The sequence below is a fragment of the Salmo salar genome, chromosome 15 (genome assembly GCF_965601325.2).
Source record: "Salmo salar chromosome 15, fSalSal1, whole genome shotgun sequence".
NCBI classification, from domain to species: domain Eukaryota; kingdom Metazoa; phylum Chordata; class Actinopteri; order Salmoniformes; family Salmonidae; genus Salmo; species Salmo salar.
Genome location: NC_138305.1, coordinates 93,283,494 through 93,305,312, shown reverse-complemented (window position 1 = coordinate 93,305,312; position 21,819 = coordinate 93,283,494). Strand labels below are relative to the sequence as shown.

The window sequence follows — 21,819 nt, the reverse complement described above, 5'->3', positions numbered from 1 at the left end:
TTTCTTGAAACTAAGGGGCCTAGCCTGAACGATGAAAAACAGCCCCAGACCATTATTCCTCTTCCACCAAACTTTACAGTCGGCACTATGCATTCGGGTAGATAGTGTTCTCCTGGCATCTGACAAACCCAGATTCGTCCGTCGAAATGCCAGATGGTGAAGAGTAATTCATCACTCCAACGAACGCGTTTCCACTGCTCCAAAGTCCAATGGCGGCAAGCTTTACACTACTCCAGCCGATGCTTGGAATTGCGCATGGTGATCTGAGGCTTATGTGCGGCTGCTCAGCCATGGAAACTGATTTCATGAAGCTCCCAACGAACAGTTCTTGTACTGACGTTACTTCCAGAGGCTGTGTGGCCTACCACTTTGCGGCTGAGCTGTTGTTGTTCCTAAACGTTTCCACTTCACAAGAACAGCACTTACAGTTGACTGTGGCAGCTCTAGCAGGGAAGACATTTTACAAACTGACTTGTTGGAAAGGTGGCATCCTATAACAGTGCCACGTTGAAAGTCACTGAGCTCTTCTGTAAGGCCATTCTACTGCCAATGTTTGTCTATGGAGATCGCATGGCTGTATGCTCGATTAAATATACCTCACATACAGTATCCTCTAGTATTTTCCTGTATGGAACGATCACACAAAGCCAGAGGGCTTACTGAAGCAGCCAAATGAAGCCACCTCGCAAGGCAAACCATCCCCTCCTTAGCCAACTGAGATATTTCACTGAAACCTAAGACAGTAGCCTAAGAAACTGGTAGACTAGAGGATGGTATGACTGCCTACATTAACGTCATCACAAAAGCACACACAGCAGCCATGAAATACTAGTATCCACAGAACAAGCTCTAGCACTTCCTTCTGTGCTGGTATTGGCAATTACAGTAGTCCACTATTTGCCAAACAGAACACTGCTGAATGCCTGCCCTGTTGCTCTACACAGGCAGGCACATCACAGAATCATACAACCACAGCAGAAAACTGCAATAACAGGAAAGAGAAGAGGGCCATAAAAATGGTCTGTTTCTTACCGTGGAGAAACCCCCCATTCAGCATTTCATCAGTTACACAAATATGAGCAGTCAGCCCAGTGGAGCAGTCAGCCCAGTGGAACAGTCCGCCCAGTGGAACAGTCCGCCCAGTGGAACAGTCAGCCCAGTGGAGCAGCCAGCCTAGTGGAGCAGTCAGCCCAGTGTAGCAGCCAGAACAGTGGAGCAGCTAGCCTAGTGGAACAGTCAGCCTAATGGAGCAGTCAGCCCAGTGTAGCAGCCAGCTCAGTGGAGCAGTCAACCTAGTGGAGCAGCCAGCCCAGTGGAGCAGTCAGCCTAGTGGAGCAGTCAACCTAGTGGAGCAGCCAGCCCAGTGGAGCAGTCCGCCCAGTGGAGCAGCCAGCCCAGTGGAGCAGCCAGCCCAGTGGAGCAGTCAGCCTAGTGGAGCAGTCAGCCCAGTGTAGCAGCCAGCTCAGTGGAGCAGTCAGCCTAGTGGAGCAGTCAGTCCAGTGGAGCAGTCAGCCCAGTGGAGCAGTCCGCCTAGTGGAGCAGTCAGCCTAGTGGAGCAGCCAGCCTAGTGGAGCAGCCAGCCTAGTGGAGCAGCCAGCCTAGTGGAGCAGCCAACAGAGCCAGACTAACATGCAGCACGAGGCTAATTAGTAGTAGGATGCTTCAGCTCCGTGTTTGATAATTAGTAGTAGGATGCTTCAGCTCCGTGTTTGATAATTAGTAGTAGGATGCTTCAGCTCCGTGTTTGATAATTAGTAGTAGGATGCTTCAGCTCCGTGTTTGATAATTAGTAGTAGGATGCTTCAGCTCCGTGTTTGATAATTAGTAGTAGGATGCTTCAGCTCCGTGTTTGATAATTAGTAGCAGGATGCTTCAGCTCCGTGTTTGCCTAGACTGCTTTTGAATGCTAAAGTCTGTGCTGAGTGGGTCTGTGATACAGTATTTCTACTTTCCTTCCCCAATGGCTGCTCTGCCATGCCAAAGTGTGCTGTGAGATGCCCAGCACGTCAAGACTTCCCAGGTCTATGTCTAATATAATACCTCCCCTCCTCCCAATACGGCTTCCTACGTGCCTTCCTCTTCCTTTCTGACTCAATGTCACGAAGAACAATCCCAGATTGTTATTGGCCATATACCACAAACCCCCAAGGTGCCTTATTGCTGTTATAAACTGGTTACCAACCTAATTAGAGCAGTAAAAACTAATATTTTGTCATACCCGTGGTATACAGTCTGATATACCATGGCTGTCTGCCAATCAGCATTCAGGGCTCGAACCACCCAGTTTATTATGAGGAACGGTGCGCATAATTGCGGCGACACACACTTTAGGCTAATAAGCCAATCCTGTCCCTCCTTCCTGTCCCTAGTTTCAGACCGACCTGTGGCTAGCAGTGCCAGAGCTTAGTAAAGAGAGAGGGGTTGGGTCTATTTACCTTGATGCAGTGCTACATGTAAACTTTGGACAGACTGCATTAAGAAGATTCCACAACTGGAGCCATTCCAGCTGCAAGTCCTCAGACAGAACAGCAGCAGACACAGTAACCCACCGAGGTGGGAGAGTTAACAAAGACACTGTGTCCTTTATCAGTCCCTGCAAGGTGAGGAGGCAGGTGTGTGTGTGTATATGTGTGTGTGTTTGTGTACCATGAACCATTTGTGTACCTATTCAGATAGTGATTGACACACTGGCCAACCGACGGCCCCTCCCCTTTAACTGTTGCGGTATCTAAGTCCCCATGTGACAGAGCAGAACGGTCAGAAAACCGAGAGAAGTGTTTACTAGGCTGCATGGCCGCTTGGCAGCCAAATGACAGGTGAACACGCTGTGAGATGTCAATAGACATTGTTCAGCCACACAGTCACACCTGTTTCAAATGGCATCTCTCCACCCAGCCCACTCTCACTCACTCGTTCTCACTCCTCCGCCCTCCCAAACAAACAACAGAGAGTACAGAGGAAGAGAGCAGAAGGAGGGGAGGAGAGGGAGGAGGAAGAGAAGGAGGGGGACGAAAGCTGTAAGCTGTTAATTGTCAGCTTAGAAAAGACAGAGCAGACTTGTGTACACAAAAGAACACAGAGAATGAATGCTTAATTATCTCAATCAACAATGACATCGTCAAGCATATTTTGCTTAATAGATAACAAAACCCTCTTCAGTGATACATGGAACATTGGCAATAAAATATTCAGAAGAAAGCAAACATCCATGTTGTTGTGTCGTTGTAAATTTGAATTATGATAATATCTATCTAACGTAGACAATGTTTTGTAATTGGATGCAAATTAATCTCACCTATTCACCTCTGTCAACTTAAACACAATGTTGTATTCCTTAAGTTCATGGAAAAAAAAAAAAGCAGTCTGTAGAGCAGAGCTGTAGTAGTTGGACTGTAGAGGCAGCAGCCAGACAAGCATTACAACTATGTTCTTGCAAGCTTCCCAAAGCTTTCAGTTATGAGAAGAAAAACACCTAAATCAGCAGCAGCAGTACTTGGTCTCTCCCCTATTGGGTATTAAAACCAGAGAGGGAATACTAAGTACCTGGCACAAATGCCATCCTCTGGAAAAGGGCAATGCCAATGCCAGGCCCCGTATTCAACAAGCGTCTCAGAGTAGGAGTGCTGTGAATCAGGTCCCCCCCCCTGTCTATTCAGTCTAATCTAAAAGGCAAAACTGATCATAAATCAGCACTCCTACTCTGAGACGCTTGCTGAATAAAGGCCTTTGGCTAACACAGAAGAGATGAATGGCAGAGATCCCATCCACTCCTCACATTATGTATGTATCACGCATAAAATGGCAATAGACCCCAAGTCCCAAACTGTTGCAGATTAAGACATGAGCGGATAGATATTCATTCATTGTTTTCAAGTACAAACCTACCCGTCCCCCCTCCTCCCTCCCTCCCTCCCTCCCTCCCTCCCTCCCTCCCTCCCTCCCTCCCTCCCTCCCTCGCTCTCTCTCTCTCTCTCTCTCTCTCTCTCTCTCTCTCTCTCTCTCTCTCCTCTCTCTCTCTCTCTCTCTCTCTCTCTCTCTCTCTCCCTCTCTCTCTCTCTCTCTCTCTCTCTCTCTCTCCCTCTCTCTCTCTCTCTCTCTCTCTCTCTCTCTCTCTCTCTCTCTCTCTCTCTCTCTCTCCTCTCTCTCTCTCTCTCTCCTCTCTCTCTCCTCTCTCTCTCTCTCTCTCCTCTCTCCTCTCTCTCTCCTCTCTCCTCTCTCCTCTCTCTCTCTCTCTCTCCTCCTCCTCCTCTCCTCCTCTTCCTCCAGGCAGGCAGCTCTGTGCTTCAGAGGAGTCATATTTAATCAACATCTTCATGGACAACACAGAGGATCTCCTCAGCCGCCAGACTCAGCGCTGTCACACTACGCTGTCACACTACGCTCCACACACCGCGCAGCATAATTGTCTTAGATCCCCTAATTCTCCCCGTCATTCTCCTTAAATGCTACAGAAAAGAAACACTGTTCCTTGACCCACATTGCTGTTGATCAGTGAATTATACATGATGTCACCATTTGATTATTTCTTTTACACAGCGGTTGTAATTTAAGACCTAGGAGGCGCAAATGTTTGTAATAATTGTGTCTCTTTTTGCGAAGATCCGTCTGTCATGTCTCCCATATCATTGCTTATGATAGACAGGCAGACTCGCGGTTGTTACAGTGGTGCACAGAGCGGACAGTTTCTCACAGCGGAGAAGAAAGAGGAGTGGGAAAACTTAACCCAACTCCCAGCTAATGGATTCATCGTGATAAATTATCATGGTTGGCAAGACAGGAACAAATTGCAGAATTTTAAAAAGACGATAGTGATGTTTGTTTAGTTTATTATCCAAATCACAATGGCCATTTGCTTGATATTATTTGATGGGATGACTGACAAGAGAAAACAACATTCATTGTTGCTTGTTCACCCTCCAATGCCACACAGCTGGGGGTGAATTCTAAAGCCTTGTCCTGAAAGGTCAGGGGCAGGGCAAAATCAATAACAACAGCTTCTAGAAACACATTAAATCAAACCTTTACAGAGACAGCTATAGGCTCCCATAAATAAAGTACTCTTCCCACATGCCTCAGCCTACTCATAACACAATGTGACAAGATGCCTTCTTAAAAAAAGCCCTTTTCACCCAGTCTCTGGTTCTCACTGCTCACCACATATACAGGTCATATGTAGGTCATAATATATACAGGTCATATGTAGGTCATATAGAGGTCATATACAGGTCACATAAAGGTCATATACCGGTTATATACAGGTCATATACTGTACAGGTCATATAGAGGTCATATACAGGTCATATGTAGGTCAAATACCAGTCATATACAGGTCATATATAGGTCATATACTGGTCATATGTGGTTAAGAGTCATACATGTACAGTGCCTTCAGGAAGTATTCATAACCCTTGACTTATTCCACATTTTGTTGTGTTACAGCCTGAATTAAAAATGTATTTTCATTTTTTTTTTAAATAGCACCCAACTACACACAATACCCCATAATGACTAAGTGAAAACAAGGTTTTGGAAATGTTTCTTGAATACAGAAATATCTCATTTACATAAGCTGTCCTGCTGAAAGGTGAATTCATCTCCCAGTGTCTGTTGGAAAACAGACTGGACCAGGTTTTCCTCTAGGATTTTGCCTGTGATTAGTTCTTAGCTCACTAGTCCTTGCCGATGACAAGCATACCCATAACATGATGCAGCCACCTCCATGCTTGAAAATATTTAGAGTGGTACTCTTCTTGTGTTGGATTTGCCACAAACATAACGCTTTGTATTCAGGACATAAAGTTAATTTCTTTGCAGTTTTACTTTAGTGGCTTATTGCAAACAGGAGGCATGTTTTGGAATATTTTTTATAATGTACAGGCATCCTTCTTTTCACTCTGTCATTTAGGTAGGTATTGTGGAGTAACTACAATGTTGTTTGATCCATCCTCTGTTTTCTCCTATCACAGCCATTAAACTCAGTAACTGTTTATATTTACATTTTTTATTTTTATTTAAAAAAACATATTTTACCCCTTTTCGCCCCAATTTTGTGGTATCCAATTGGTAGTTACAATCTTGTCTCATTGCTGCAACTCCCATACGGACTCGGGAGAGGCGAAGGTTGAGGTGCGTCCTCCGAAACACAACTCAACCAAGCCGCACTGCTTCTTGACACAATGCCCGCTTAACCCCGAAGTCAGCCACACCAATGTGTCGGAGGAAACACCGTACACCTGGCGACCGTGTCAGCGTGCACTGCACCCGGCACGGCACAGGAGTCGCTAGCGAGCGATGGGACAAGGACATCGATGCCGGCCAAACCCTCCCCTAACCCGGACAACGCTGGGTCAATTGTGCACCGCCCCATGTGTCTCCCGTTCGCGGACGGCTGCGATAGAGCCTGGGCTTGCAGCTAGCACTACGATGCAGTGTCTTAGACCACTACACCACTCGGGAGGCCTCTCAGTAACTGGAAATCCCTGAGCAGTTTCCTTCCTTTCCGGGAACTGAGTTAGGAAGGACACCTGTATCTTTGTAGTGACTGGGTGTATTGATACACCATGAAAAAGTGTAATTAATAACTTCACCATGCTCAAAGGGATATTCAATGTCTGCTTTGTTTTTTTACCCATCTACCAATAGGTGCCCTTTGCGAGACATTGAAAAACCTCCCTCGTCTTTGTGGTTGGATCTGTTTGAAATTCACTGCTCGACTGAGGGACCTTACAGATAATTGTATGTGTAGGGTACACAGATGAAGTAGTCATTCAAAAATCATGTTAAACATTATTATTGCACACAGTCCATGCAACTTACTATGTTACTTGTTAAGCACATTTATTTAAGCTTGAATACGTATTTTCTCGAAACATTTCAGCATTTCATTTTTAATGAATTTGTTAAAAAAATAATCTAGAGACCTTATTCCACGTTGACATTATGTGATACTGTGTGTAAGCCAGTGACACAAAATCCATTTTAAATTCAGGCTGTAACACAACAATATGTGGAAAAAGTCAAGGGGTGTGAATACTTTCTTAAGGCACTGTATGCATCAACATACTGTAACTAGCCAACCCGAGGGAGACTGAATTCATTTCCCTTGGCCTGAACACTCTGTGTCCTTCTGGGCCAAAATAAAGAGCCTGCAGGCTGAGGTGGGAGGGAACAAGCCTTATCCATGCTCTTAAAAACACATTTCCCCACTCCAGACTCCCAAATACCTTTCCCGTTCCTTCAGACTGTTGTGGCATGACCCAGTGTTGAAGGCCTAAGAATGGACCCTCCATGTTTTTAAAGGAGTGTGTCCAATCTTCCTGGCATGTCAGTAGCTTGCCTGCCCTTCTGTGATTGTCTGCCCAAAGCGAACTTTCACACAAACCCAACCATACAGGGAGAAGGATAGCCAAGATAGGATGGATGGGTTTTCAGTCTGAAGTTGGAGTTTCGAGGTCTTTTATCATCGCTTTGGTTGGATTTGTTTTGGTCGGCAGAGGAAAGAGTTTTATTTGGAAAGGGTTTCTGGTTTGAGGTATTCTGTTCACTATCTTTTCTCAGGAATGAGTTGGGGAGCTTTATCTCCTCTGGTTTTCCCAGCTGAAGGCAGAGGATGAGTTAAGGTGTCTCTGATGGGGAAGAGGAGCTATCCACACAGATAAGGCCCTGGCTGACTTGAGAATTGTAACAAAGCAGACAGACATCTTGGATACATGTCACGGAGCTCCAGAGAACCAGCCTTCCAGCACTACAGGACCAGGCAAGGGCAACACACTACAGAATACTCATCCCCATAACAATGTTCCTTCCTCGCTCTTCTGACTAAGAACTGCGTAACCATTTTTTAGATAACGCAAATCAGTGGAGGCTGGTGAAGGGTGGATGGCTCATTTGGCACTGATGCAAATGGGTAAATTGTAAGAATTGTATGCTACATTTCCAAGTGAGGAAGAATAAAGCTTAAGTCAATATAGTGTGAAGCAGCAAATTACACATAGCTTTTTGAACTGAATGAAAAAGAGCTAATGGAGAGCAGTAATACACTGCTGCTTCTGGTTGTAATTGGTCTGCTTGTAATTGGACAGCAGTCCGAGCAGTTGAGTAGAGACAAAGCTGCCGTTGGCTCAGAACTCATTCTCACAGCACATGAGCAGACTAGACTAGCCAATGCAATGCTGCTTGCCTTGCCCCCACCATGAGTGGTAACCATGGTGACGGTGGCAGGGCCAGGCAGGGCGTCCATCCACATCACCAGGGGGCGTTGTGGACTCTGTCAGCATGTGGCACATTGGCGTTCTTTACCTTATCTGCCACTGTGCCCAGCGCCCTGTTCCCTACCACACCCCCACATACACAGGCACACACTGGTTCTCTCCCAAATAGCACACTATTCCCTATTTAGTGCAGTACTTTTGACCAGAACCCTATGTACCCTGTCAAAAGTAGTGCACTACATAGGGAATAGGGAGCCATTTGGGACGCAGGCACTGTCACAATGTCGTCTGCCTGCTACTGACAGCTGCCCTTGGTGTCTGTGCTGTGCTCAGCCCCCTCCCTCCCTCCATCCCTGCCTGCATGCCTCTCACCCGCTCTCTCCCTTTTGTTGCTCACTTATTGTCAACTTCCACACTAAACAAAACAGCACATCCTCCCACGACACAAGCTAATTGATTATTGATGCTTCTAGGCCTAAACTGACTTATATTCAACCAAGACTGAAAGGGAAAATTCAGAGACAGAGACAATGCATTCAGTGCTTTCATGAAAACTGAAAAAGTCAAAGCATTTGAATGTAAAGCTCGAGCCTCAAGGTCTTTCCCCCCTTTTTCAATGCTTTGACTAGGCTGTTGTACTGCCTCGGGAACAGTCTCGTCTCGGCACAACAAATAGTGGGGTCTTGAGGTGGAGAAATAGCCTGAGGGTTTTGTTCTGTCAACACAAACAACCCAAATGTCAATTTCAGCCCCTTCTTGAATAATCAAAACAACCCTCATAGCTATGAGGTAATGCGTGGCTTGCTACTGGGTCTGACAGGCTGCCTGTGACTTACAGCCAGTGTGAAGTTCACTGACAAACAAACAGGCAGACTTGTTATTCCACAGGTCCTGGTTCCATGATTGCTCTTCTTATCTCCGGCAACAGGGTAACTTTGTTACAGCAGGTAAAATATAGCATGGCTTGTGACAGGAGGGATCAGATAAACAGTGAGACTGGGTTTGGGCAGAGACATGTGGACATGGTGGTGAATGCATAAAGGGCCTGTTCTGTGACTGAGAAAGAGAGCGAGAGGCTGACTGATGTATCGAGTGCGGCGGACAGATTGAGGCACTAAAGAACGGCTGAGGCGAGAGATCCTGTCCCATGGAAATGTGTCATGAAGGCAATTCCATGAGTATCTCAATAAAAGGTTTTCAAAGCCTGGGCCCTGGAGAGAGAGCTGCCATGGGCCCAGCACCTCACACACTGGGGGCTCTACGTCACTGTTGCACCACAACCACAGGGGAAAATTCCTTCAATGTTACACCAATGGTGCTTTCTGAGGGAGTTACATTTTCCAAACACTCTGCTCTAACACGCTCTAAGTTACTTGTCCTTTTCTCCCCTACTTTCATTTACTGTCCATTTCTCCATCTGTTGGATTCAGTAGTTGGACAAAAGGCTTTGTTTCAGCTAGCTGGCAGGCCTTTGGGACTGGTAGAGGAGAGGGCACACTGGAGTTCAGCATTAGCCTCATTGCCGTCAATAGCCAGGGGGATGCATGGTGAGGTCTGGGGTTTGGACCCATTTTTAAAAAGAATGCTGATCTTGGACCAGGTCTCCCCTGTCGATGTAGTCATTATGATCTAAAAGGCTAAACCTATCCTAAATCAGCACTCATCAGAAGTCTTACTTTGATAGTCTTTATGAATAAGGGCCCTGGACACTTTATCCTGCCAGAAAGAGGTAGGACATTAACGGTTCCCCCCTCAGCTTGGCCCTCTGATGAGCGAGAGAGACAGACTGGTTGGAGTCTGCTGCTCAACTGCTCTGTCTGGGGGTCCAACTCTCCAGCCCTCCAACCTCCCACAAGCAGGGCCTCTGCCAGCAGCACTCGGACAGACATGGGTAAACAACCTCTCTCATCTAGAGCTGGGCGATATGGCCAAAATATCATATCATGCCATTTTTCACATTTTGACGGTATGACGGTATTTTATGTTTTTGATTAATAAAAGTTGTACATTTGCTTTATGAGTAGGGCGTGACCGTAGAGTGGCAACACTTATATTCTAAATGATTTCAATGGGTCTTTCTCCATTCTGATTGGTTTATACTGTTCAATTCAACATCAACCTAAAATCATTTCCTGCATTTCCATCAATTTCTGCACTCATTTTTGCACACACTGTATATCGATTTTTTCTATTGTGTTATTGACTGTATGTTTGTTTATTCCATGTGTAACTCTGTGTTGTTGTTTGTGTCGCACTGTTTTGCTTTATCTTGGCCAGGTCGCAGTTGTAAATGAGAACTTGTTCTCAACTGGCCTACCTGGTTAAATAAAGGTGAAATAAAAAATAATTTGAGATCATTTCCACACTGCCACGATATGGGCAAAAATACTTGGCCTTATTTTTAACCAAATGTTGCAATTGCGATTTAGATCAAAACACTTGGGTGAACTTTTGGAATCATGGAAATAGAATGTTTATTATAATTCTATTGTTAGAATATAAATAATAGTGGGCACTTTGAATACAGTGTTGTTTGACATGACAACGAATGAAAATGCCATGGACGAGTTATTGTGACAGGGTAGGAACCAAAGTGATGTTCCGTGTTTCCTAGGGGACCCTATAATCTTTGGCTACATTAAATCTTTATTCATATAGCCAACATATTCATGCTTCGCCTATTCCTCTTTCATTTAGAAGATACTGTTGGACAAACAACATGCTGATTTAGGCCTTCACCAGCACTGGTATCAGGCTGTATTAGCTAGCTACGTTTGCTCTGACTCAGTACTTTTATTAGCTAGCCAGCTAACTAGTGATTAGCATTAGTGGCTAACACGATTTAGCTTAACTTGCTAAGAAAATACAAACTAGCTGTTTGCTGATGTAAGAAACACAAACTAATATTGTAATTATAGAACGCTTGTGGATTTATATTAAGATCAAATTGGAAACAACATCGTTTCACGTGCTGCATTGACCATGCAGACTGAACGAAAGTCTCGTGGTCGAGCAACAACAAATGCGCTCGTTGAGTGACAGGTGGGACTAGGTCTGCGTGGAAAGCGGCGCGGAGAGGGATGACTCAAGTTGCGGAGTGAACTATAAAAATGGACGCTACACACGGTGTATCACATTTAACAAACCAAACATTCAAATACCGTTATAGGATGTAAAGTAAAAACCCATACCACTCCGTGCACCAATACCGGTATATAGTAAAACACGGTATACCGCCCAGCCCTACTCTCAACACAATATCACACACACAGCAGTTAAAAAGGAAAAGCACCCACCTCGGACTCACAGGCTCTATGATTTCAGAAGCAGTACTTGCGGTCTTTGGAGTCTTCTGGTGCATTAGAGTTTCTGTGAATGTATTGGAAAATGTCATGCAGAGCAGTCGCATTGATTTTCACTCCCTGTGCTATGTGTTGCTCATACCGACTCCAGCTGCTATTTACCAATGTAGAGGCCTGTTGCCATCAACCTAAACTGGTCTCAACGATTCAGTAAGTCACTAAAGGCTACGCACACAACCACTCAACATGATGGAAACTACCACACCATGACAAAGACTTTCAGGGTAGCCCTGGCTATAGTGACATAAAGAAGCACTTTTCAAATGCATTACATAATGAGATGTGCAAGGTTCAGTTCATTCCGCACATATCTGTGACGAGGCTGATGGATGAGTAGAACCCTTAGCCTCCCCCTCTTCCTAAAGCAAGGCTGTGAAAAGCATCGGAACTCCCCCACATTGATGCAACATATCTGGGCACTGCTGCTGGCTACTGTCTACTCCTCTAAGTCCTCTGGGATAATTATGACTAACAGAAGCATAGCTATCTCTAAATAAGGTGGGCTGGACATGATGCTTAAAGAAGCTGCCTAGCAGGCAGATAATAAAAGCCTGTTGTTTACAGGGTTGAGAGAGACTGAAAGCTCAGAGATATGGTTGAGGAACCTGTCTTGGGTGAGAAGCCAGCCTTTAAACAGCATGAGGAGAGAGATAGTTCTGCTTAACAGCATACAACAACCACTTTCCAACTAAACGCTCTCCCTGGCTACACTCCACTTGATCAATGTCACAGATGTTATAAGTCTCTGTTATGTCAATCTTCACATGGATACACCTTCCCTCTCTATCACACACACACACACACACACACATGCACGCATGTACACCCATGCATGAGTGGAGCGTGTGTAGGTCAGAGATAAAGATCTCTGTTGTGACAGCTGGACAGTTGACAGGTTCAGATACACATTGCGGTGAGGGGGAGACCAATTGCATTAAACAAACAAATATGGTGAGTAGCCTAAACTCAAGCAGATCATGTGGAGACCTAGATCTGCAAGGAACAAGTGAACACACAGCAGCCAGCCTGCAAGGCATTGGAGTGCCTGTGTAGGCAAGCGTGTGTGTGTGTGTGTGTGTGTGTGCGCGCATGCGTATGTGTGTGTGAGGGGGGGCGGGGGGGGTCTTTAAGGGGGAGCCTACTCCAGAATATCCAACCACTGAACATGTTTAGACTGTTCACTCGTTAAGAAATAGGTCAAGGATTCCGCCTGCATGCATAGTGACTGTCAAAATCTGTCAAAATCTCTCAATCTAAACATGGGAGGGCGGGCCTGGCTGCCTGGTAGAGGGAGCCCAGCCAATAGAGAAGAGAAGCCAGTGTGCGCTGCATGCTGGTGACACTCACACAGCACATACAAAAGCACTGAGTAGGCTATCTGTATATGCACCTCTGTCACCACCACCACTATCCTACTCACTTGGTACTAAGTACAAACAAAAATATGTATTATTGTACGGGCCCTGAACAAGGCATATAACCCACTGTTCCTAGGCCGTCATTGAAAATAAGAATTTGTTCTTAACTGACTTGCCTAGTTAAATAAAGGTAAAATAAATGATTAGGCTCTAAAGGCCTGACTGATGGTATTGAGGAGATGCAGAGCAGGCTCTGTTCAGATCTAGCCCTGGTCTGCTTGATAGCTGCTGAAGTCTAAAGAGTCGTGGTCGGGGTCGACAGGGGACGCTCTTGAGCCGTCATGTCATCCTGAGGAAGAGTCTCATCTTCACAAGGAAGGAGACTTGGGGAACAGGGGCCAGGGTATACATTCTACACTACATACGTGACGCTGTTCAGTGGTCAGCGGTTTTTGAATAGAAAGGAGAAAACGGCTACCATGTGTTGGTTAGGTTGGGGTGTGACTAGGGTGGGTAATCTAGGTTGTTTAATTCTATGTTGGCCTGCTTTGGTTCCCAATCAGAGGCAGCCGTTTATCGTTGTCTCTGATTGGGGATCATATTTAGGCAGCCATTTCCCCACTGTGTTTTGTGGGATCTTGTTTTGTTTTTGTGTAGTTGCCTGTGAGCACTCCAGAACGTCACGTTTTGTTTGTTCGTTTATTGTTTTGTATTTGCTGAAGTTTTACTTTATAATAAAGATGTAGAATGCTACGTACGCTGCGCCTTGGTCCAGTTCTTACGACGATTGTGACAGAAGATCCCAACACAACAAGACCAAGCAGCGTGCCCAGGAGGAGAAGATATCCTGGACATAGGAGGAAATCATGGAGGGACACGAAAGCCTTCCTTTTAAGCAGCCGCAAGGAGATAAGGGAGGACAGCGACAACGCCGGGGTTCGCGGCCACAAGGAAAGCCCCCCGCAAAATTGGGGGGGCACACGGGGTGGTCGGCGGAGCCGAGGAGCGAACCAGAGCCGATCTGGGAGAAGAGGGAGAAATTGGAGGAGAGTGAACGGAGAGAGTCAGAGACGGTCAGTGTTGATGGAGAAATTGGAGGAGAGAGAAATGAGAGAGTTGTTGTGTTGGTGTATGATGCACGACATTTGCCCTAAGGAGCGTGTTATCTGTTTGATGCCACCTGAGTCAGCTCTCCATACTCGTCCTGAGGAGTGTGCTAGCAGTCTGGTAAAAACTGTGTCAGCTCCACGCACCAGGTCTCCAGTATGCCTCCACAGCCCTGTACGTCTTGTGCCAGCTCTCTGCACTCGCCTTGAGGAGCGTATCATTTGTCCGGTACCATGTGAGCCGGCTCTACGCACCAAGTCTCCAGTACGCCTTCACAGCCCAGTACATCCTGTGCCAGCTACCCGCACTCGCTGTGCTAAATGTGTCATCGTTCCGGTACAATTTGTGCCGGCTCTACGCACCAGGTCTCCAGTGCGCCTCCACAGCCCAGTACGTCCTGTGCCAGCTCCCCGCACTCGCCGTGCGAAGTGTGTCATCATTCCGGTACGATTTGTGCCGCCCCTATGCACCAGGTCTCCAGTGCGCCTCCACAGCCCAGTACGTCCTGTGCCAGCTCCTCGCACTCGCCCTGAAGAGCGTGTCACCAGTCCGGTGCAACCTGTGCCGGTCCCATGCATCAGGCCTCCAGTGCACCCCCCCAGTCCGGCATGTCCTGTGCCTGCTCCCCGCGCTCGCCCTGAAGTGTGTGTCACCAGTCCAGTGCCACCTGTACCGGCCCCACGCACTAGGCCTCCAGTACGCATCAACAGTCCAGAGCTTCCGGCAACGGTCCCCAGTCCAGAGCTTCCGGCGACGGTCCCCAGTCCAGAGCTTCCAGCGACGGTCCCCAGTCCAGAGATTCCGGCGACGGTTCACAGTCCAGAGATTCCGGCGATGGTCCACAGTCCGGAACCTCCTGCGACGGTCCAGAGTCCGGAACCTCCTGCGACGGTCCACAGTCCGGAACCTCCTGCGACGGTCCACAGTCCGGAACCTCCTGCGACGGTCCACAGTCCGGAACCTTATACGACGGTCCACAGTCCGGAGCCCTCCTTTGCGCCGGTGCCCAGTCCAGGCACGGCATCCAGTCCAGCTCCAAGGCTGGAGCCTTCCTCTGCGCCGGTGCCCAGTCCAGGCACAGCGTCCAGTCCCGCTCCATGGCAGGAGTCTTCCTCTGCGCTGATGTCCAGTCCAGGCACGGCGTCCAGTCCCGCTCCAAGGCCAGAGCCTTCCTTTGCGCCGGTGCCCAGTCCAGGCACGGCAGCCAACTCAGTTCCATGGCCGGAGCCTTCCTCGGCGCTGGTGCCCAGTCCGGGTGCGGCGTTCAACCCAGCTCCATGGCCGGGGTCCTCCTCTGCGCCGAGGCCCAGTCCGGGCACGGCGTTCTACCCGGCTCCATGGCCAGACCCGTGGTCTGGGCGGGGGCAAAGTCCCGCACCAGAGCTGCCACCGATGCTGGCGGATCTGCGAGCGGAGTGGGTACTTCGCCCCGCACCGGAGCCGCCACCGATGCTAGATACCCACCCGAACCCTCCCCTGTAGAGTCAGGTTTTGCGGCCAGAGTCCGCACTTTTGGGGGGGGGGGGGGGGGGGGGACTGTCACGCCCTGACCATAGAGAGCCTTTTATTCTCTATGTTGGTTAGGTCGGGGTGTGACTAGGGTGGGTAATCTAGATTGTTTAATTCTATGTTGGCCTGGTATGGTTCCCAATCAGAGGCAGCCGTTTATCGTTGTCTCTGATTGGGGATCATATTTAGGCAGCCATCTCCCCACTGTGTTTTGTGGGATCTTGTTTTGTTTTTGTGTATTTACCTGTGAGCACTCCAGAACGTCACGTTTCGTTTGTTCGTTTATTGTTTTGTATTTGCTGAAGTTTCACTTTATAATAAAGATGTGGAACGCTACGTACGCTGCGCCTTGGTCCAGTCATTATGACGATCCTGACAAATCAACACAGCGTTCGTACTCCATGTGTGTACTACCAGAATGCTTTCAGGGAGTCCATTGAGATGCATAATTTACCCTTTCTAAAATAAAGCTGGTGAAAATGGTGAACAAACCATCCTTAATCACATAAGACCTCCCGATTACCCTGCAGGAAAAAGACATGTACTAAACTGGAAAAAGCAAATCAATAGCACTGAGATTCTTCCTGTCCTGACAGCTGAATAAAATCCAATCAAAATGCTGGAACACATGTTGAGAGAAAGGGGAATGGAGAGATGGAGAGATGGTGAGGCAATGGCAGTGCACGATCAACCAGCCAGCCAACCAGTTTGATGTGAATTTCTCCAATGGAGGTAATTTCTCTGAGCTTCATGTAGTTAACCTTATTGATTATAGAATGTGTGATGTTGAGGTTCTCAACAGCTCCGCTTGCAGTGCTCTTGAAAGTGCTGCATTGAGCAGAATGGCAATGCAATTTACTGTGTTCTTGTAGCTCGCATAAAGAGATTATCTAGATATCATGTATTTCATGTAGACTTGATTCCAGAAAACGGGAATCTAGTCTGACTAAATCTGTATCTTAAAATAATAGAGTCATAAGGTGAGTGCCCCACTGCCCAAACACACTGGTAATGTTATAACTGGTAGTGCCCCACTGCCCAAACACACTGGTAATGTTATAACTGGTAGTGCCCCACTGCCCAAACACACTGGTAATGTTAGAACTGGTAGTGCCCCACTGCCCAAACACACTGGTAATGTTATAACTGGTAGTGCCCCACTGCCCAAACACACTGGTAATGTTATAACCCAGGGTTCCCCAAACCTGGTCATCGGGCCCCAAGGGGTGCACGTTTTGTTTTTTGCCCAATCACAACACATGATTCAAATAATCAATTAATCAACTAAGCTTTGATAATTTGAATCAGCTGTGTAGTGTTAAAGGGACCGAGTTTGGGAAACGCTGCTATTACCATTCCAGACTATCAGTGCCTGTGCTTTCTCTTCAGATTGGAGTTAATTAGGTGAATATAATGAGCATGTGATAATCAGACCAAGGTTGAGTTTAGTGGTTTGCTCTTCCAAGGATGCAATTTCCACCCTGGTGGCTGTTCCTGGGGTCAAACTGCTGTTTCGCTTTCAGAGGGATATTACAATAATTATGTGAGTAGGTCACGCTTTAGATATACAAAAACTGATTTTACCAAGAAGAAACAATGTTTGATTGCATGGTCACAACGATTAATATGCTCTCCGTCAGTCATGGGCAGATGCAAGTTATTGTCATGCAAATGTAAGGCAATTTTTCTACTTAAGACAATATTTATTTTCCTTTAGAGTCACTGTCATGAGCGCTTCCCCGGGCGCTGTGTGTGTGTGACAGAAAATGAAGATTTGTGAGTGCATCTGCTGGTCCAGAGCTCCGACAGATGAGCAGTCTAGATTCTAGCTGCTTTCAAGGCTCGGGGAAAACGGCGACTGTTATTCTGTCTTGCGGCAAACCACATTGTAATAGGAACCTTTATCATAAATCAACAGTGTTATAGAATATTAACAAGTTAGAAGGATGGATGAAAGAGTAGACTAATCGGTGTCGGAGAGTACATTTAACACCGTTATTCCAACCCCCTGACCCGGGTAACGCAGTAAAGAACAGAAACAAGTTACATGGGGCAAAATAATCACATTTGTTCTCACGTGTTGGATCGTATTTATGAGACAGAAGACTTAAAATAGGCACTACAATCTGTCTGTCTACTATAATGGACATTTTATATTCACTCTGTGGAGCACTGCTCTAACTTACCCCTAATAGCAGGTTCACCGTCAAGGTCAGCATGGCGAGCTGATACTGAGGGAATCATTAGCTATAGCTACTGATCTGTTGATCATTGGAAGTAATTGAAAATACGTTGGGATGATAGTCAGTTAAAAATATCGGATAACTGATTTAATGCTGCAGCTTAATAGAGGCCTTTTAACATCAATCCAGAACAATGCAATATGAATATTTTAGGATTGTCTGGATATCAAACTCAATCAAATTAGTTTCATGAGCTGATGACAGCTGCATTTTGATTAAAGGTTGACCGTGAGGTCATAGAGTGCATGGTATACATATGACTCAGGTAAAGCCCAAAACCTGGCTGAAACGAGCTATGCGTAATTGTGGTTTTACGCACGAGTCTATAACCTGTATAACCCGTATGCCTACATTTGTCTACACGTTCATTGAAAAGTAACAGGTACCATTGGAATAATAACAACACTGAAATTCATCCAATCTATTTTTGGGGCATTTTTTCATTCAGCGCAATATCCCACAACCTTGTAATAACCAGCCGTATTATTATCTACATCCTTCTTGTGGCAGACTAGGCTACAGTTAATTATTCAGCAGAAGTGTCAAGGCAAAAGACACAAAATTGTGCTGGTAGCTATCATCAGCATCGACATCGAAATGTAAAACCAAACTGATGATCAATTGTTTTATGTCTAGGTAGATAAAAAATAAATAACATAGGCTAAACGTTATCACTCACCTTTCGGTTTCAGTGGGAGCTGCTGCTGATATTTTAATTCTGATCACACAAGCTGTGATGGTCTTCTCTTCGTTGAGGTGATGGTCTTCTCTTCGTTGAGGTGATGGAGTATTCTACTTACATCCACGGAAAATGCTACGAGTACCACGAGAAAGTCTGACGCGGCGTTCCTCAAACAATTTAGAGTAGTCCTATTTACTCCCAATTCCTATACAATGTCGGATACCCAATGCCCCCTCATTTATATCCCAAAGATCCCTAAAAGCCGATTCTAGGTTTCGCACGGCTACTATTAGATAAAACCACAATAACGAATCTATGCTGAAAATTGCTTGCCATCGGCGGGTAGGCTATCTTCGGTTTGCGTAGCAACCTTGCCGCACAAATTCACACACACTTTCTCACAGGGCTGCGTTAGACTGGCATGGAAAGCTGCGGCGCACCCCGCCAGCGTACAGTACCGCTAGCAAACCACAGCGTTTAAACCCGGCCCCCTGTGCACTTCGGCAGCACGGACTCATTTGCATGGTGCATGTGTTAACTGTTTCAGTGCGGTGCCTCCGAAAAGTTGCTTGGCCATATGCTCTGCTCAGTGTAATTTGCGGCAATCAAAACAGCCTCCAGTAAAAGTAGGAAGATAGTGTAGAGAACACAATAAAGTAATTATCTTTTCGGATAAATAACTTCATTTTCCTCGCATTTCATCTCATTTATAGGCTATGGGAAAATATACTTTTATTATTGATTACCAAGGAATAAAAGGTCACCATAAAGTGGCTACAATCTTTAAACGCTTTTATAATAATGTATTTAAGATGTTTCAGTTACATTGGTCTAGCCACCTGCATTGAATACGTTTTTAAGCAATATTTGATGTATTGAAACATAGTTAATTGTATTAATATAGTAAAAAAAAATATGAATATTATTAATATAATCGAATGTAATCCAAACATATAACAAGCCTCTTAGTCTTACACCCATTCTACAATACCGTTAGGCCAGTTCTGGTACGCATTGTGACTTAAGAAGTCTCAACAGTGAAGGATACTTTCAGGGGAGATACTGGTGCCAATTCTGTTAGAGTACTGCCACCTATGGGCATAACACGGAACTACTACCTAGTAATAAACGACCCGATACAATAGCCCTACTACAGTCTCACAGGTCTTCAAAAGAAGAAAAACATTGTCTAAGCTACTCAGTTTAGGGAATGAATCAACTATTTGCATTAAAAATAAATAGACCAATTTTGAAATGGTGGATTGAAGCCCAATTATAAACATTTATCATTAAGTATTTTTTTTGCAAAGTATCTCTTTCTGCTTATCCTTTCTCTCAATAGATAAAGAGAGAGGCAGTGAAAGACAGACAGAAGACAAGCAATTTTTAGACAATTATTGGTCCTTGTAATGCGCTTTCCAGGTGAGTAGACACTACCGTGTGCAGTCATATATATTCACAGTAACCCTCTGTTGAGTACCAGCCATTAAAGCACCCAACAGTGCCGTTGATTGGCTCTGAGATGCATGCTCTTTCTGCTTCTGAGATAATGATCAGGTATAACTTTCACAGCCCTCCGAGTCCCCGTGCTCCCAGGGGGCGACAGAACATTGTTGTTTAAGTAATGAGAAGAGCGCTTAAAACCAGCCTCAGCACTAATTCCCTCCACTCTGCTGCTCCTTATCTGCTTTTTTCCAACAAATCCCTTTAAGTTTATTTTCCCTCTCTGAAAATGTTCTGGAATCCAGACCCCATTAAGTAGCCATTTTGTTGTGCTGCATTAACGCTAATCAATTCCCTCTCTCCATCCACAAGTCGCCTCTTAGCCACTAGGAAGGTGTCCAACACATCCTGGTCTTTCACATTTGAGTTATCAAAGTACAGTCTGATCAACTGTTCCAAGTACCTCTATATTCAGTTGCAATACTGGTAGTTCACTAATGCATTTGGCTCTAATATTCAGCAAAGAGGGATCTCTTGATCCACCCAACTCCGCTCTGTTGCCAAAGAAAAAGAGACCTTCACTGATTAACTAAATTATTAGGCTACTCACTCAGAAATGTGTCTAAATACTTGTGATGATCCAGAACTTTAAAATGGTCATTCTGTTATTGCCATGAGGAAAAAATGGTTAATGCCCCCCCTAGGCTTCATACCTGAAGACATTAAGGAAAAAGTAGGCTACCCCATTCTCTTCAGTGAGGAAAAGGAAAACAAGACAGGTTTCTGTCTGCCATCACAAGTATCTGATAACTGCCAGGAGATAGAGGACGCAGACCCATCTAGTGTGTGAGCAAACTAAAAGCACAGCACAGCCCACTTACAGATGGCCTAGGTCAATAGCTGGAGGCCGTCCATATTGAAGTTCCACAGCAGCACTACCTAGCTCCATGTAGCCTACCACTCAAGACTCAAATGGATCTTAGTCAAGCCACGGCAGAGCAGAGCAGGGCAGGGGTAATCAAATACAGCACCGCTCTTGAATCCATTACTCATAGGCTTGTTTGGAACAAGCAGTGATTTGCTTGATTGGAACATAACTCAATTCATATCGGGTCTGGGAGAGCAGGTGCTGGGTATACTGTCTGTCTGTGTAGTGTGTACAGTCCTCGTGTGGTTTGGCTAGACGTCTGTGTAATAAAAGTGTTGGTTTTCATTCACAACTGTATATTTTTTAAATGAAGAAAAACTTGGAGTGTATGTCATAAGGTACAGACTATGCCAGCTGGTGGAGAGTTTGAGCACCAGAACTCTAAATATTCAAGTTTAATAAGAGTGACCAGTTGGGAACCACGACAGTGGCCAAAAATATGAGGAGGCAATGATTTAACAAACAGTATGGACATTTTATTTTGAAACGAGAAGATGGTAAAAGTAGTCTCAATATCTTGGCCACCCTCTTATGGACTAAGGTGGAAGTTGTTCTGCAAAAAGGGAAAAAGGTCTTTCTCCAGTTGTTGGGTTTGGGGAAGTCCGTTCCAGGTTGTCCTCTTGCTCTGCCTACTCTGGGTAAGGCCTGAGGCACAAATAAATGTTGTGCAGTACAAAGCCTCAATTGTCTTTGAATAAATATTTAAATTTAAGCAATCCATTCCTTGAAAACCAATGTGTTCTTTGAAATCAGGTGAGTCCAAGCCAATGGAAAATTGTTAAAAACTGTGCACTTCTTTGATACTTCAGTACGTGTCTTCAGTATGATCCGCCAGAGCTCCGCCCCATTTCTGTCTGAGGTCCTTACTCGTCGGTGCTCTGTGCTGTTCTGCCGCGATGCTGCCTCTGCAAGGCTTCAAATACACGCATCAATATGCAGTGAACCAATGGAAATACATCTTGAATGATTTACCTGCA

The 21,819-nt window shown here is 45.7% G+C and overlaps 1 protein-coding gene across 1 annotated transcript in view; it reads right to left on the bottom strand.

The window, feature by feature from the left end:
* plxna2 (plexin A2) overlaps positions 1-18,942 on the bottom strand; it is a 455,628-nt gene extending 436,686 nt beyond the window's left edge. The window contains 1 exon segment of the mRNA XM_082962164.1: positions 18,469-18,942. The gene's annotated coding sequence lies outside the window, so the exon portion shown is untranslated.
* Between the last annotated feature and the right edge of the window lie 2,877 nt (positions 18,943-21,819).